A 12,952-nucleotide genomic window follows, 5' to 3' on the forward strand; every position below is an offset into this window, starting at 1 on the left:
TGGGTTAACTACCCCAAATTCCTTTTTCCTAGCTGAACTATCAGGGAGGTGTGTTTTAATATATAAATGGTAATAGAAAGGGAAAGTTGTGTGTATGCGTGTGTGGTGGTGAGGGGGTGTTAAGAGAACCGAAACAAAGACCTATATTGTGACATCTTTGTCCCATAAGGTATCAAACAAAATGCATGTGATAGAACTTTGTGTTGTAGCTTTCATTTAAATCTTAATTTCTACGTGTTCACTTAAGAATGTGAACTTTGGATATTTTTCAGCATTCATTTGAATTCGGCGCAATGACTTGAGAGATAAGATTAAATAGTCTTCGCATATTGTGCGACACATTGCATGTGATATGTAATTTACAACACTATATTTGACTGAAAATGACTATGTCACCTTCCTGGAATTGTTCACTCCAAAGCAACAATAGTAAACTTTCTTTGCTTTTTGCTATATATAACTCAATATTATTTAATAGAGGAACAGAGCAAAAAAAATTTGAAATCTTCTCTTCTAAGTGCTTAGTTTTGATATTTTGAGTACAAAAATGGTTTATCAAAAACTTGGATGGTTCTAATATATATAACCTTTCTCTATCAACTTGTTTTCTCTTTATCCTTACCTCATTTGTTTCCCAAAGATCAAGCTCATGCTTTGCTACAATTCAAGCACATGTTTACCAACAACAACAACAACATACCCAGTAAAATCCCACCAAGGGCGAGGTCCGGGGGGGGGGGGGGATTCTACGCACCTTACCCCTAACTTTTGACGGTAGGAAGTAAGCCGTTGCGATACCTCCGACTCAAAGAAAGATGAAAAGGTATTAGTAACAATAAGCGAATAACTCAAGATAATAGACGATTTATAAAAGAACAAGCAATCCAAAGCAAGATAATGCAAATATTGCGCAAGCTACTATTAAACACAAGGGCACAAAGGTAAATACTACAACTACCAGTATGCAAGGATAAGTAGAAAAACACTCAACTACTAACTAACCATGTACCCTAATACGTGACCTCCATAATCTCCTATCTAAGGTCGTGTTTACCATAAATCCAATGGTTCTAAATATTGTGATTTTTCTCATCCAAAAACAGTTATGTGGAACAAAAGCACAAATTGCTGCACATGGGATGAAATTAACTGTGACGAGACTACATGCCAAGTGATTGAGCTTGATCTTAGTTGCAGTGGACTTCAAGGCAAGTTTCATTCCAATAATAGCCTCTTCCAACTCTCTAATCTCAAACGACTTGATTTGTCAGGTAATAACATTTCCGGGTCATTCATTTTGCCTAAATTTGGTGAGTTTTCTAGTTTGATGCATCTTGATTTGTTGAATTCAGGTTTTTCTGGTCTAATCCCTTCCTCAAATCTCTCGTCTTTCAAAATTATACATTCTTGATATCCGAATTTTTCCCATACGAGCTTAGAATCGAACCTCATAATTTTGAATCGCCCCAAGAACCCGAATTTAAGAGAGCTTGACCTTACCTTTGTGAACGTCTCTTCCACCATTCCTCTAAATTTCTCTTCTTATTTAACAACTCTACACCTTCAGTACACACAGTTATTTGGTACATTGCTCGAAAGAGTTTTCCAACTTGAAACTTCTTGCTTTATCAAACAATACTGTCTCATCATTGTGGGTTCAACGACCAAAACGGAATAGCAACAGGTATCTCTCATGGAGTTATATCTTAGTGGTGTGAATTTTACTAGTGAGATACCTAAATCATTTAGCTATTTAACTTCATTGCAAACATTGTACATGAGTTCTTCAAATCTCTCAGGGCCCATTCCTAAACCTATGTGGAATCTCACCAGCATAACAAGCTTATATCTTGGGGAAAACAACTTAAATAGCCAAATTGAGTGCTTATCAAAGCTGGTCCAACTAGAGCAGCTAGATTTTTCATCCAAGTCCCTAACTGGTCTAATACATTCTTATATATTCTCCCTGCTGTCTCTAAAAGAGTTAGATTTGAGCAATAAAAATTTCAGTGGAAAAATTCCAGAGTTTAATTCCAAAACATTGTTTTCTGTTGTTCTAAAACAAAATCAGCTGGAAGGTCTTATTCCAAAGTGTCACGCCCCGAACACGAAGGCTCAGACGTAACACGGCAACCGGGTGCTCGATCGCATGTGACCGAGCGAACCAACGTCGGTCGAATCAACATGTGATACCAAAACATAACTAACTTATAAAATAAAACTAACATATCTTGAATAAGCGAAAGTCCGATCGAAATATCATAATGCGGAATATTTAGACAATCTGAAAATATCTATAAGTAGCCAACATGGCTAAACCAAACAACCGAGTATAACACAACAAGACTAACATAACAACTATTTCCGATCGTTCGAATCGTGTCTATGAAGCCTCTAAGAATACCGAATAATGTAATTGTCTAAAAACTGAAATAACTGGATAGCTGACAACGTCCCGAAGGAATTTGGGGCTTACCAGTAGCTGATACATGCACTTCTAAATAGCTGAGTCGTCAACATGTATATCATCGCCTGCATCGCGAGACGGCCCCCAAGCAATAAAAGGGACATCAACACATTTGAATTGTCGGTATGTAAAGAATCAAGAATAAAGTACTAAAATCGATAAATCGAAATAGCAAGGAAGAGAGATATGAATACTCCTATCGCAAGTCGAATCATCCGTATTATCCGTGTTTGTATATGTGGGGCCTCGGTCCAATGATAAACGCACACTATGGCCTCGGCTAGTAAGCGTCCGCCAACGGCTCGGCCTACGTATACGTATACACAAGGCTACTCGTACCCTTGGGCAAAATCACATATGTTTAATTATGGTTAATTAATAAATCGAGACCATAATAACAATGAACAATCTTAACCGAAATAGACATCTTCAATTCTAATTAAAAACACCGATTGTTTCCCCCCCCCCAAAGACATCCGAATTTCTAGATCGAGACTCGTGTGGTAACAATACATAAGTCTATAAAGATTACCGAGTTCATGATATTCAAATGGACAACCATGAACGAATTATGTAACTCGCAACCCTAGAAGATATGATTCTACAACATATCATGAAACTAGGGCTAAAGCGTATTTTGAGTCAAATTAACAAAGATGAAGAATGAGGCATAGGGAGAATCATGAACATTCCCTAACGTAGATAGTTAGCCTCACATACCTTAATTCCAGCTTTGAGTGTAGTACAACGTTAGTCAACCCTTTCAACTTTTGATCTATATCAATACAAGCCAAAGGGATTCTATATTAGCAATAATATCCATGCTTTGGTCATCCAAGCATTTTATCAAACACTTGGTGGGCATAAAGCTCCACAATCTCCATTAATGGTGTTTTCCTCACCTAATTCCCATTCTATTACTTCTAGGTGATTCTACAATCTCAATTAGGTGTAATTAACATCATTCTCCATCACCCATATGATTATAACAATCTCAAGTCAACAACCCAAAACCCTACTATAGTTCGTGTAATTCTCTTTACTAAACTCATTTACTATTCTCCCAAGAACTCATCAATTCACTATTATGAATGATTAGAGTGTAAAAGCATTACCTTTTTGACATTCAATCCTCTTGAATTTGAGTTATAGGGTTTCCATGCCCAACAATAATGTTCCACTCACAACTCTATCGATTAGAAGGGTTTACTCAAGTTAAAAAGGGATTAGGGACTTGAATTCAACCTAGAATTATGATAAAACTTACCTTGGAGGGTTCTTGAGGCTTGGAACTTGTTCCCTTTGACTTTAGGGTGATTTTTTGTGACTAGGGGTGTTAGGGAAATAAACCCCAAACTTAAATATAACTTAAAACGCGAAATCCCGACTTTTGACCTGAAACCCGACCTTATACGCGATGGGCCAGCGACGAACATGTAGTGCACGACCCCCTGCAGGTCAGTATTCAGAGAGGGTGTTTTTGTGCGATCAACCCGCGAGGCAGGGCCATCGCACACGCCCTCACAAGCGACCTGTGTTGGTTCTGCACAGTATTCGGTAAAATGGGCATAACTTCTTGTACATAGCTCTATTCAGGATCCATAATATACCGTTGGAAAGATATTTCAAAGAGCTACAATTTCATTTTTAAGTTTCCTCAAATTATCAACGGATTTTCACGAAATTGGACTGGAAGGCAAACATATCGAAAACTTCGTCGATTTTATCGAATCTGAGCACCCCTCTATTAGAATTTTGAGACGATCATATCTCCTTGATTCGGACCCCGATTGACCTGATCCTTATATGCCTAGAAAGGTATTTCTACGTATTATAACTTTCATTAAGGGTACTTTCTCAAATTCCCAACTAATAAAGGGTTTATGGTTTCCCAAAGTAGGCATGTCAACCATTTTCGGAAAACGTTCAAACCTTCGGTTTTTTCACTAGAACTCTAACGATACGGGGTGTTACATAAAGTCACTTCTAAACCAGTAGAGACTAGAATTTCTTCTCCTTTCTCAGAATAATCTCAGTGGACAGATTGATTCTACTATCTGTAATCTGAAAACAGTGGAAGTGCTAGCTTTGGGAAGTAATAATTTGGAGGATCGATCCCGCAATGTTTGGGTGAGATGAGTGAACTTTGGGATTTGGATTTAAGCAACAATAGTCTAAGTGGGACAACTAATATAACTTTTAGAATTGGAAACCAACTCAACACATTTAATTGGACGGGAATAAGTTAGAGGGGAAAGTCCCACCATCTTTGTTCAATTGCAAATATTTGGAACTCCTTTATATAGGTAACAATGAGTTGATTGACACATTTCCAAATTGGTTGGGAGCCCTATCTCTTTTGCAGATTCTAAGCTTGAGATCAAATAGGTTGCATGGCTCCATTCACGCTTCAAGGAATGAAAAATTATTTGCTCATCTTCGAGTCATAGATCTCTCTTCCTATGGATATAGGGGGAATTTACCTGTGAAACTTTTTGAGAATCTTGAAGCTATGAAATTAGTTGATGAGAAAAATAGAACCCCAAGATATGTAGCAGATAGAAATCTTTACTACAAGTATTCTTTGATGATTACAACAAAGGGATTGGATCTTGAAACAAAGGGATTGGATCTTGAATTTGTTCGAGTTTCGACCTCAAACAAAATTATCGATCTTTCAAAGAATAGATTTGAAGTTCATATTCCAAGCATTTTGGAGATCTCATTGGGCTTCGTACGTTGAAATTATCTCATAATGGCTTGGAAGGTGTTATACCAACATCACTGCAACATTTATCTGTACTTGAATCGTTGGATCTTTCATTCAACAAAATTGGTGGAGATATTCCGTAACAACTTGCATCTCTTACATCACTTGAAGTCTTATATCTCTCTCACAATCATCTTATTGGATGCATCCCCAAAGGAAAACAATTTGATACATTTGAGAACAGTTCATACCAAGGGAATGATGGGTTACGTGGATTTCCACTCTCAAAAGATTGTGGCGGTGATGATGGGGTACCACAAGCGACAACTCCAGTTGAGCTAGATCAAGGAGAAGAAGGAGATTCAGCAATGATCAGTTGGCAGGCGTTTCTCATGGGTTACGGTTGTGGTCTAATTGTTGTACTCTCCGTAATATACATGATGTTGGCAACCCAAAATCCAGCATGGTTTTCAAGGATGGTTGAAGAATTGGAACACAAAATTATTACAAGAATGAAAAAACACAACAAAAGATATTAGAGTGTAACATCCAGGTATTCAACTCAATCTTTATCTTTCAGGAGATTGCTACCTCCTTCATCCTTAAAGCTCTTAACCTTAATTCTTTTTTTTTTTTTTTGAAAATTGCAGGATTCAAGTCTAATATGTTGCTGGTGATGCAAATAAAAGCTATTGTATTACTTTCCTAGTTTGTGATGTTTCGTGAAGTATTCATTACCCTATGAATAAAGACATGAGTTTTCGTATACTAATAGTTTGTTACATATTCAGCATAATTATTAGTTAGCTAATTGGATTCGACTGCAAAGTTCAGTTAATAAATTTATGAAGTTATCTTATCTTTTTTCTTAATTACGTCAAGTAATTTCAATAGCAAGCTAAACACTTACCTATTAAGTATGTCCTTGATGATATGATTAATTGGCTTAAGTATTCTTATGGTGTTAACTCAATGGATAAAGATTACTCTAAAGTTCAAGCATATAACTTCTAAACGTGAAAACATTTGAGCATTTAACCCACAATCTTGAGGCAATCGAGAAAGTAGCTCAAGACTGATAAATCTCTATGCATAGGAATGTTCAAGTTTTCTTGAATTACATTTGGGGCTAAGTTTCAATGCATCAATTCCAAAGAAAAATTATGTTCTGGTATCGTTCAAAACTCAGCTCTAGATGAAATCAAAAAGAGAAAAGATCTTATCGTGATGATTAATACTTCTATTACTAAATAATCGTCACTCCATGTGAGTCGAAAATTGCACTTGTCTATATTTTGCGTAATTTTTCCTGTAAAAAGAATCGAAGATATGTCCCTCTATTTTTTGTATTTTCCAATTTCTTAATAAATTTCAAATGGTTCTTTAAGAAAAACATCAAATATGCTCTTTTTGGTCTGCCACTTTCACTTGATCACGAAACAAATGCAAAACTAATAACTCCATTTCTTCTTTTGTTCAACATGTCCTGCTTTTTGAATATTTCTGCTAGTTCAATGCACTTGAGTTCAGGTTTGCATCAAGCAAACTTAATTTATAATGTTCACACCACTAATTGATTCTCAAGGACGGATTTATAGCATTCGTTATGGGTTTATGTGAACTCAGTAGCTTTTACCCGAACCATGTATATATATTAAGAAATTTACTATCTGTAAAGATTTAATTGTAAATCTAATGATTTATATAGTATTAACTTAAGATCATTGTAGGAACTCATAAACATAAAAATTATGGATCTCCCAGTTGTCTCAAAAGTAAAATGATACGAGAAGAGAAGACGTGGAAATAAAGGAAAAATTATTGTTGGAAAAGGGATCAAGAGATGTAAAATAAGTTGAAAATGAAATGATCATGGGTTACATACTATAATGAAATATACGATCAATCAATCTTTATCGAATTTGAAAAAGAGTCGGAAGAAATGGTTCAAGCTTCTTATTTTGATTTCTCGAACCAAGAGATCCATGAATCGGGATAAATTTGTACAAGGAGAGAATAAGTTAAAAGAACAGCAAAGGGGTGAATTATTGGAACAAGTACCAATCATCATTTTTCCCCTTTTTTTTTTAAAAAATGCATAATTTCTTTTAATCGTCTTTTTGAGTGTTATTATATTGATTTGTCTTTAATGTTATATTTTAATATGTAGGAATAAAGCGGTGTGAAGATGAAGAGATTTGAATTAAAAGATGAAGACATAAGGGAGACATCCACTAGTGTCCTAATGATTGTGAAATTATGGTGTAATAATTGGTGCCATCAAATGTGCGAAATAAGAAAATAAGAGAAGGAAGTGCACAGATGCTGTTGTCCACGTGGAAGTTAGAATTCAAGGAATTAAAATGAACAAACGTTGGAAGACAAAGGGAGGACCATTTGTCTATGTGGCATGCGATTCTCAAAAAATTTTTTCGGAAGGTTTGGCCAATTAATTTAAAAATCTTTTGAGACTTAGTGTTTAAGCTTTTAAAAGTGTTTACTTATGTATTTTTCTCAAAAGTAATTTTCAAAAAAATACTTTGGGCAAAAGCATTTTTTCGCATCTAAAAAGCTAATTTATTCTCAAAAAAAGATGTTGGAAACACCTAAAAAATAAGCACTCACTTTTTTAAAAATAAAAAATAAGTACTTTGAAAAATAAGATTTATAATTGACGTGATTGTTGAAATTGGTCCCTGTTAAATGCTCTTGGGGCGCCGCCCGGCGGGGCGCTAGGTTTATTTTTGGTTGTTTTTCTTTTCCGATTTGGATTTGGTTTTTAATGATTTTGGTACCCTATAAATACATATTCTACACGATTTTTACATAACTTTGGATGACTTGAAACCCTTAGTTTAGAATTTGAATATAATTACAATCTTCTCTCTCTCTGTAAATTTTTACGTTTTTATTCGGATGATTTGTTGTTTTTCCTCCATGTCTATGTGGAGTTTAACTGTCTCAGTTCTAAAGTAAATGAAAGTTGACGTTTGATTGTCGTTTATATCTATTGATTTTCCATCTTTGGGTTATTTATTTATTCTTGGTCTTAATTGTTTGATTATTTGACGAAATAATTATACACTCGTGGCGTGTGAATTGAACTAGGGATAGGAAATTTGCATGCGTAATAAGAATAAATAGAGCTTGTTCGATATAATCGTTTCGAATGAGGATAGGAATATAATTGCTTAGTTGAATACAAAGAAGATGTTCTTGTTAAAATAGGAATATAAGTTGAAAATAAAATGATACATGTCAACTAGAACCCATAGGTAGAACGATTTGAAAACTCAACTAGATTGTTAAGATCAATCTCTTCTCCGATAAAAAATCACTCTTTCTTGGTCAAGTTCATTATTTGTTTTATTTTATTTTTAGTTAGTTAATAATTATATCTGGAGATTTTATTTCTTATTTAGATAATTAGCTTTAGTTTAATTTAGTAAATAGTTAATCATAAGTCCCCTGGGATCGAGACTTAGAAATCCTATAAAAGACCTCGTATACTTGCGTTGGAGCAACAAGTTTTTGGCGCCGCAAAAATTAATCATTTCTAGATTAGACTTTTCTTCTTGTCTATTCAAGTTTTTTATTATTATTATTATTATTATTATTATTATTATTATTATTATTATTATTATTATTATTTTATTACTTTTTAATTTAATATTTTGAAAGCTTTCTTGAAGGATCTTGGAGTAAAAATTGGTCGAATATTGGTTGTTCCTATTTTGATCCGTGTTTGATTTGTGAGGACCCCACTGTGGCAACATTGTCAAAATATTTTCGAACAGTGGAATGTTTGTAATATATGTGGTGGTCCATGGTCATCCTAACTTTATTCCCCATCCCGGATAAATTCTCCATTTGTGATGTTGAGAGAATAAGTAAAAAAACAAATAGAGCAAATAATGGAGCAATCATTAATGAGAGGTGAATTATTCGTGAACAAGTACCAAAACTTGTATCATTATAGATTTAGCCAATACCCAAGACAAACCTCAAACGGAAGAAGAAAGCGAGTTCTTAACTTTGAAGAAGTGAATAGTGATTTGCTTACAATAAGCAACAAATGAAATTTCATGGGTTTCTCCGTGATGGTCTTACAAACATGGCTACACAATCGATATCTCTCAACAAAAATTGCTCCATAACAAAACGAACGTTAGTCGTATCAGGCCGAAGGGTCAAAACTTTGTCATAGCTCTATGACTAGTCACTAAAGTAACAAATGAAAAATAATTGGCTAACATCATAAATATATGTGTTGATTCTTCAACCAATCCACATAAAGCACACAAACCCAAGCTGCTATTTAAGTTTGCAATACAAAATTGAACTTAAGACGACTAGTATTAATGGTAAAAATCGTCATGCTCTCACCAATATCAACAACCTTGACTGCTTGATCATCAACACAATCTTCATCCGCACCTTCAACAGATGGATTCGCCCCCGATATGAATTTGTGAGGAGCTCATCACCGAAGAGAAAATTCCGATAAACCAACATGTTTGCGCAGATAATTTTTCTCTCTTTCCCCCCCAAAGAACTTGTTTAACAACAAGTAAAGTGCACCCGCTTTTTTCCAGTTATCTAACAACTTCTTCTTATTAGGATGTTGAGTAGGACCAACAGTTGCACAATTTTTGTGCAAAATTAATTGCTTCGATTCACTCATCTGTCTTAATTTATTGATAAGAGATCTGAGCTGTGAAAAATTAACCCGTTTGGCCATGAGAATTTTTCACTTTTTTCCTAAAAATATTATCACGCTATTTGGAAATCAACGTTTGGCCATGAAAATTCCAAATACAACTTCAAGTTGTATTTGAAATTTGAAAAACACCTAAAACCTTGTTTTCACTTTTTTCACTTCACTACGTCCAAACAACCAAACATTCCTTGCAAAAACTATAACCAAACACAACTCCATCTTCAACTCCAACTTCAAAATTCCAAAAAAGTTGAAAAATATTTGGTTTTCATGGCCAAGCGCCTACTAAAATTCCGTCGAGTGATAAGGCCGACATTTGCATAATCCATCACTACATCAAAAGGACCATGCATGCTTCTGAATTCACTCTTGAAATTGCACAAAATTAGTCTTAATAACTTCTCTTTTCACAAGCCAATTTTGTTAAGGAATTAGCAAACTTCTCTGTTTATGAAGTTCAATAGTCCAACTCAATCCAACCCTTCAAATTTTTTGGGCATTTGAAATGCTAGTACATATCATAAAGTAGAAGGGAAGTATCAGTAATGTCACTTCTATGGTGACAAGTAGTTTTTGGTGTCAATCTTTTGGACAAGATCCAACACAATCATCCATCTATTCACATATGGGGAAAAAAAAATAGAAGAAAAATCGATATTCAAGATGAAACAAAAATATTGGTACTAGTAATTATATAGAATGGAAAAATACAAATCATTTAAAAGTATGTACTTGCCTCCCCAGATATAACGCCACACTGACATCCAAAAACGTGGCATAAGAAAGAATACTAACAAATGTAGCCTCGTTCAGCTTCAATATAATAAACCGTGCTTCACATCCTCATGTACCATCATTTTCTCGAAAAACATAACAAAGAAGCTCAGAGCACCCGTTCTTCATGTACCCATGAATCATACTAGTCCATGAATAAACATCTATAACTGATATGATCCTAGGAAGCTCATGATCGATTATGAGAGCTAAAATCCATGTTAGAGCTTTGGAAGCACATTTCCATGTCACACGCCCTTTGATGATGAAGATAGGTCCTTTGGAGGCCATGGAAGGACAATCCACAAGGGCATACATGGTGTGGATGATTTTTTGGAAGAGACATGAAGATGAGGGCCCAATTTGGAAGCCACAAAAGTGGCTAAGAGTGCAATTGGACAGGTGAAGGCCCAATGTTGGGTTATTTCCGCAAAGGCCACTTTTGGGCCTTTGTTGTAATAGGAATAGCCTTTAAATGCCATATTTGGCTAGAAGTTAAATAATTGTGGCTATGCATGTAAAGGAAAAACTATATAAGTTTGCCATAGCCTATTTTCATTCCTTAGTTGTTGATTGTTGAAAAAACTCATTGAGAGTAGTTTTCTCCTTGTATGGAGTTAGGTTAAGCTAGGATTAGCTAGTTTAGGTATTAGGGTGGATTTTCTTAACTCTTATCTTGATCTCTCTTGGATAATCTAGGATTAGGTTTACATGTATGAGTTAAGTCTCTTCTCACTTGGATTAATTCATCTTTTGGTTGTTGTATTAGTCACAATTTGAGTGAATGGATCCTTTCTTTCTTCTATTCCCATCTATTGATTTCCTACCATCTTTAATTTCCGCATTTGTAGTTTGATTTGGTGTTTCTCTGAAATCGAATCTTATCAATAATGCATTCGAGAAAACATCAAGAACCCCAAATCCATATCCCCATTTTCCCCCACAAGCATCAAGTATAGTATTATACGATACGACACACGGTTTAGGCATTTCATCAAACACCTTGCGTTCGCTCCCCAATACAACCTAATAAAAGACGTATACACATACCGGTCACTCAAGACCCCTCTTCTCATGACTTGAGAGTGAAGGATATTGCCCGTATATGAAGCTAAATGGTCCCTTATGTTTGAGGTAGCTTCAAAATAGTCTCTTAAGTATGACCTTAACAGTTTTTGTCCTTTAGGTTTACCAAAAGTTAACACTTCTAGTCTCCGTCAAATATTTACTGAACTTTGTCTATTAGATTAAAAGGGAACTATGAAAATAGAAAATTAGCGGGATTTCACATTTAGAGGTAGAATTTTTATAGTTTCTACAGTTTAATCTATAAGTTCGTTAAATATTTTACAGAAACTAAAAGTATTAACTTTTGCCAAACTTAAAGTACCAAAATTGTTAAATCCATATTTAAGGGACTATTGTAAACCTACCCTCAAACATTAGGAACCTCTTCTGAAGACTTGATAATGAAGGTTCTTGCCTATATATGAAGCCAAACGGGGCGGGAAATACATGACAACTTTGCTAAGAGAAGGGAAAGTATGGCTATTAAGTTGAGCTTAATGGAAGAGCATTTGGGTGAAAAGGATAAGAGTTATTTGAGGCTGAGACATGTTGAGGTAAGCTCTGATGAGAGTCTTGTAAAGAAGTGTGTTGATCCATTGAGAGGTAAAGAGGAGAGGGCCACTGGTTGTGAGAAGTGAATGTATTTGTTTAATTTGGTTTGACTGTTTGATGAAATGCTCAAGAAGTTGAAGCATATGTTCAGGTTTTTCTAGCTTCGGCATTCTAACTTACTATAAGCATTGGCGGAGCTAGGATTTGTTAGTAATTCTATGTTCAGAAAACTAGAAAGCAAAAACTGGAAAAACGATTAAATGCAGAAACTGGAAAATATCTGAGACGAGCATCTTATCATGTGTCCTTAAAGAATTTAATCCCATCATTGTACTCACAAACCTATAATCCCATTTTCCTTCTAGATAAAACAAATATACAAGACAACACGTTGCGATTTCATCAAACCCCACCAACTTCGACGGACGCAAATTCGGCAACAAATCACACAAAAACTCGATATTTTGTTCTCACCCAAGCACTTAAGGGTCTTTAAAGCCCAACAGGATTTTCATTAGGGGTGTCAAAAAAGTACAAGCAAGGTCAAACTCGTGATCTTAAGGAATTTTGCAACCTCTTAACCATTGCGTTGAAGCTGTAGCTTGTGTCAAGAGGTGTCAACAATGGTATATATACTTATAAATAAAAATTTGACCTATCT

At 35.1% G+C, this 12,952-nt stretch overlaps 1 pseudogene; it reads right to left on the reverse strand.

Moving 5' to 3' along the window:
- Positions 1-12,461, reverse strand: part of LOC132032933 (putative pentatricopeptide repeat-containing protein At1g10330) — a 49,068-nt pseudogene extending 36,607 nt beyond the window's left edge.
- Between the last annotated feature and the right edge of the window lie 491 nt (positions 12,462-12,952).

Source organism: Lycium ferocissimum, chromosome 10 (assembly GCF_029784015.1).
Source record: "Lycium ferocissimum isolate CSIRO_LF1 chromosome 10, AGI_CSIRO_Lferr_CH_V1, whole genome shotgun sequence".
Classification (NCBI taxonomy): domain Eukaryota; kingdom Viridiplantae; phylum Streptophyta; class Magnoliopsida; order Solanales; family Solanaceae; genus Lycium; species Lycium ferocissimum.